The sequence below is a fragment of the Pelophylax lessonae genome (assembly GCF_965119305.1).
Source record: "Pelophylax lessonae genome assembly, chromosome: 3".
NCBI lineage: Eukaryota > Metazoa > Chordata > Amphibia > Anura > Ranidae > Pelophylax > Pelophylax lessonae.
In genome coordinates this window covers 353,530,814-353,536,558 of record NC_138770.1, presented here as the reverse complement: position 1 = coordinate 353,536,558, position 5,745 = coordinate 353,530,814, and the positions used below count along the sequence as shown (strand labels likewise).

General features: G+C 40.3%; 1 pseudogene across 1 annotated transcript; it reads left to right on the top strand.

Moving 5' to 3' along the window:
* The first annotated feature begins 1,693 nt into the window (after positions 1–1,693).
* Positions 1,694–2,363, top strand: LOC309550533 (zinc finger BED domain-containing protein 4-like; annotated as a pseudogene). Its single transcript has one exon. The product of its transcript is annotated as a zinc finger BED domain-containing protein 4-like (transcript).
* The last annotated feature ends 3,382 nt before the right edge of the window (positions 2,364–5,745 follow it).

Sequence of the window (5,745 nt, the reverse complement as noted above, 5' to 3'; positions counted from 1 at the left end):
CTGGCGGACATACAGAGTTCCTTATTGAGTAACGTAATACATGCAATCCTGCATGGGGTACATTATTGTGCAATGCACAATATTTAACAATGCCTGGAGTGCTAGGAAAGGGGTGTCATCTTTCTATCTGTATCATTTATGTTTCAATAATACACCCCGAAAATGATGTCTTCGATTGGTTTTATGCTGTGTTATGCTTTTTATGTATAGCTCAATGTTATGGGCTTGAACCTTGTGTATGCCTGAACAAAAACATAAATAAAGAATAAAAAATTATATATATATTTCCTTTAGGCGGCACCACCATACCTTTCCTCTTTTAAAATAATGGATAATAATACTTCTCCAATTCCTCTCCCCATGAGGGAAGCAACAGAGGAAAATGTTGCTTCTGATACAGTGAGAACCTCAAAAAAAAAGATGGTAGCAACAGGCCAATTGTAACACATGCTTTTTTTAACAAGAGAGGCCAGGCAGTTTCTTCAAAGGCTGTTGCTAGCGGCCAGAGTTATAGGCAGCCAAAAAGAGATTTTTCATTTAGAGCAGGCAATTGCTCAATATAAAAGCATAGCCACCAACACCAAACTGTTAGCATCAGCTCTACACACAGAGGTGAAGTGGCAGATATTTTACAACCTGCTGCTGAACATGACATACCTTTACGTCCCACCCTTGAAGTTTTAGATTTAGGATTGGGTTTAAATGTACAGGAAGAGGAATTACAACAATATCAAGAGTGTAGTCCAGCAGAAGATATTGGTCCTGTATCTCCTCTGTTATTTTCACCCACAGAAACAATGTCATCACCACCACCACCACCATCACCCGCCTCTTCTGCCTCAGATTTAACTAGTGCCAACATCACCAGTGTTAGGCCACAAACTTATTCCATTGCTCCGAAGGCTACTCAAAGTCATCACTCTGAACAAATAGTAGTACATTCTTCGCCACCCAGTGGCAGTACTAACCAGTGGTTAAAAGTATGGGAGCATTTTGTATCACTTGGAAATGGTCGGCTAGCCAAGTGCAAACTATGTGGCAGGGAAGTGAGCCCTGGGAGAGTTTCTATGGCATCTCACTAATGCTGGGATGAATCATCCTTTGTGCTCCCACCATAAGCCTTTGCTGCTGAGAGAAGAAAGTGGGGTGGCAGCTCCACTTAGTAAAAAGAAGGGAAGCAGTACTAGTGCTACCATTTCCACCATTAGACATGACAAGGGGCAGGGGGATCAAGGGACCTCTTGTGCAACTGTTAGCCATCCCAGTCTATCCCCCATCTAGGGGGGATGTCTAGGCAGCATTTGCACAAAATTACTCGTCTTATTGGGCAACTGATAGCTGTCGGGGGAGCGCCTTATAATTTGGTGGAAGGGGAGCCATTTAAGCAACTAAAGCAGGCAGTATCACCTCAGTATATTGTACCCTCCTGTATTACATTTAGTCGTAATGTAGTACCCTTTTTATACAAAGCATTGAAAGAGGAGTTGGGCAGAGCTGCTGGCCAGTCTGTGCATTTTACCTCCGACTTGTGGAGTGCTCCCAGTAGCCAGCATGCCTTTTTATCATTGACTGTGCACTGGTGGCAGCCCACTGTGTCATAACATATAAACCAAAACCAGGGGCAAGAAGCACAGGAGCTTGGGCAGTAAATCTTAAGCAGGGGCACTGTTTCTTCCTGTTGCATTCAGAGGTTATGGACACAGTGCTCAAAATATTTTGTGTGCACTACAAAAAATGGTGGCTTGGAGACCAAGCAGGCATGCAGTCAAAGTTAGGGTTTGTGATAACAGATGGAGCAGCAAATATGATTAAAGCTCTGCGTGATGCGATTTGTAGGAGTCAGCTGCTCGGCACATGTCCTGCATTTTATTGTCAAGGCTGCTCTGGATGACGACGGTAGTCCAAATTTGTCAGCAGTCCAGGAATCCTGTCGTAAGATAGCAGGCCATTTTCACAGAAGTGTCGAAGATAGCCACATATTCAGATCTGAGCAGAGCTAGGCTGGCCTTACTCAGCACTGTTTAAATTCAACATTAGAAATGCTTGAGAGAATACTTGAGCAACAAAAGGCAATTCACGCCATGTCCCGTGAATATTTTATAGATATAGCTAGACCACTGAGCAGGGAGGAGTAGACAATAATTGGTCAGTTGGTGGCAGTGCTTAGTCCCTTCCGCGCTGTCACAGAAAGCTTGAGCAAAGAGAATGCAAGTTTAACTTAAGTAATCCCCCTATTCACACACCTTGGCAATAAGCTGAAAGGCTTTCTGGACAATAGAGAGCTGTTGCCTGGTGGCTATTTAGTTGCAGACATTGCTGCACTTCTAAGGAGGCTTAAGGGTCAACTAACCCCGAAGGCTTAACAAGCTCCTAGAAACTTGCCCTGAGCTAATGCTTGCCTCAATGATCCTTAAATAAAGGGCAAAATGCTCTCCAGAGCGACTTACTAACCACCTGGAGGGATAAATTAATTGAGAGGGTGTGGGACAGGCAAAGACAACTGTGTATGCCACTTGAGGTGGATGAAGAAGAAGAACTGGAGGAGTCTGCTGATGATACTGTGTCAACAACACCTATCAGTATCAGAACCACCACCACCACTGTTGCACGCACAGCCAGAGCAGATTAGTTTTGGACTGAGACATTAGATAGTTTGATTGGACCCATGAGACCCCCCCCCCCCCAAGAAACAAAGTAGTGTCTCAGATAGAGTAGAGGCTCATCTTTCTGAGCCACATTTGTCCCCTACTACTGAGCCTTTACAATATTAAGATGAAAAGAGGGGGATTTGGCCTGCTCTCTCCATTGTAGCCCAAGAGCTTTCTTGCCCCCCAACCTCATTCCAAAGTGAACGGTATTTACCCTCACTGGTGATATTCAGCGATCACAACTGGCTCCACAGCTGATGGACCAGATGGCATTTCTGAAAGTAAACCTGCCAAAACTGGGATACCCTGCCCTAAACTATGATACTGATCAACTGTGCTACTTTGTCTTTTACTTCTATTTTGTACCATAAGTCTATCTTTAATTTACTGTGTTCAAAGATTCAATGCCAAATAAAAAATACAACAAAACCAAAACCAAATATAGTGGAGGACAGGTCATGATGATATTATCTATCCAAAATGAAAGAAATATGTTTAATATATAAAAGTTATCTATCAGTCACAAAGTAGAGACTAAAAGAGCTGAAAGAGGATGATTTCATGGAGAAGTGATTGAGAGGTATGAGGTGTGTGTATGAATTTGAAAATGGATGTTTGTTAAATATATTTTATGCATTTATATGATAATGCCTGTGTATAATGTCATGTGTAGATGATGGTGTGTCCTATTTCTTTATATTGGCAACTTGTGTACTTACGCTGAGGAGTAATGGACCGCTGCTTTCTATCAGAAGCTGTCATTGGAGGGATATGGCTTTCTGTTAAAGACGGAAGAAAAGAGTCAAGGTAATGTTTTTCAAGATAAAGTCTGCTCTAAAACAGCTCTATTTATTTTTGCCTGTAATATGTTGTACAACATCATATCGGATAATCAAAGCGACTCTATTCACAAAAAAGTGCACTGAGGTGAATTTGCAATGGAACTGTAAAATCTAATCTAGAGTTTCTGATGTGTTAAAAACAGATGTTAAATTTGTTTGCAAATTTACCCCAATTAACATTTTAGTGAATAGACTTTTAAATTTACTATACCACAGGACTTATTTGAGCTTTAAGCACTTCAGCCCCAGAAGGTTTTACCTCCTTCCTGACCAGACCATTTTTTGCCATACGGCACTGCGTTACTTTACCTGACAATTGCGCGGACGTGCGATGCTGTACCCAAATAAAATTGTTCTTTTTTTCCCAAAAATATAGCTTTCTTTTGGTGTTATACCATTTGATAACCTCTGCGATTTTTATTTTTTCGTGCTATAAATAAAAAAAGAGCGACAATTAAAAAATAAATAAATAAATAAATAATAATTTTGGTTATAAAACACATCCAATAAACAAAAATGTAAAAACTGGAATTTCTTCATAAATTTAGTCCAATATGTACTCTGATTCTGCTACATGTTTTTGGTAAAAAAAAATTCCAATAAGTGTATATTGATTGATTTATGCAACAGTTATAGCGTCTACAAACTATGGGATATTTTTATGGAATTTTTATTTTATTTTTTTTTACTTGTAATGGCAGAAATCAGCAGTTTTTAGTGGGACTGTGTCATTGTGGGGGACAAATCGGATCTCTGACACTTTTGACACTTTTTGAGGACCAGTGACACCAATACAGTGATCAGTGGCAAAAAAAAAAAAAATATACACTGTCAGTGCACTAATGAAACGGGCAAGGAAGGAGTTAACACAAAGGGCGATAAAAGGGTTAAGTGTGCTCCTAGGGAGTGCTTTATAACTGTGTGGGGGATGGTATGGCTAGGGGGAACACAGAGATCTGTGTTGCTTAGCAGGAATACAAGATCTCTATGTTCCTCCCTGACAGAATGGCGATCTGCCTTGTTTACATAGGCAGATCGCTGTTCTTCCTCTCTTGGGAATAATTGCGGGTTGCCGCCTGGCCAGTAGACATCGGGTCCACCGCTGACTAACATCCCCTCTAGCCAATCATGACATTTAGTGGCTATTGCACAAAATGACATACAGGTACGTGATTTTGCGCAATAGAGCCAATTTTTTGCCATAGTGTATATGTACATTTAAGTTATGCGGTCGGCAAGTGGTTAATTAATAATATTTTTTTCCTTGCAGGCTTGCACAGTATGCCATTCATTGGCTGAGATCAGTCAGCTAAAAATCTCCCTGCCAGCGAATGGATGGCCATCCGGCTTCTGCAGCACAGCAGAAGCCAGATGTCTTAAATCTGACTTCAGAGAAAACAAGGATTCCAGCAAGTCCCGATTAAGAGGGCAAATCATTGCTAAATAGTTTGTCCTTTTATTAGAGGAGACTGGGCTTGGGTACCGTCGGTATGCTGTTGCAGTAAACCTTTAAATCAGGGGTACTGAATTAAAATTCACGTAGGTCCAATCAGTAAAGTTTTATTCCAACGGAGGACCAAATCACATGTTTGTGCTATAAATCTATCACATCACTACCCTCCTCTTTTATTTCACAATCCCATTCTTACATAATTTTCCTCAGTCTCCCTGCATCAAACTGTGAGACATGGGACAAAGGAAGGTAGGCGCGTTTCATGACAGGAGAGGTCCCTTACTCATTACCATATGAATTTTGATCATGAACAGACACCAGATAAAGGTAACTTCGCAGCTGAAACTAATTAAAATGATGAAGTGTTCATTAAATTGAACCGCTGCAATCACCTGTGGTCTGAATTCAAGAGCAAAAAACTCCCCAACCAAAAACAACATGAACAATCATTGAAGCAAAAAATTGTGAAAAGTAAAATTAATATACAAGCAGCTCATAAAGAATAAATTCTATGTGACATACATGTGTACAATACATATTATTATGAAAAAATGTGAAAAAATATATATTTTTTCATAATAATATGAAATGTTATTATGTGGCTGTGCCAAATAAATATTTTTGTTAAGTTCAACTCAGTTTACTATTGACTATACTGTGTATTTTTTTCATATATGTGTTCTAAGAGTGATATAATATTTGAATAATTACCTGTGCCTAATGTGTGGCCCTGGAAATCTTTGCTACCACATTCACCGGGTCCTGTACTCTTTCCCGGGCTGCTGCCTTCTCAGATGCTGAC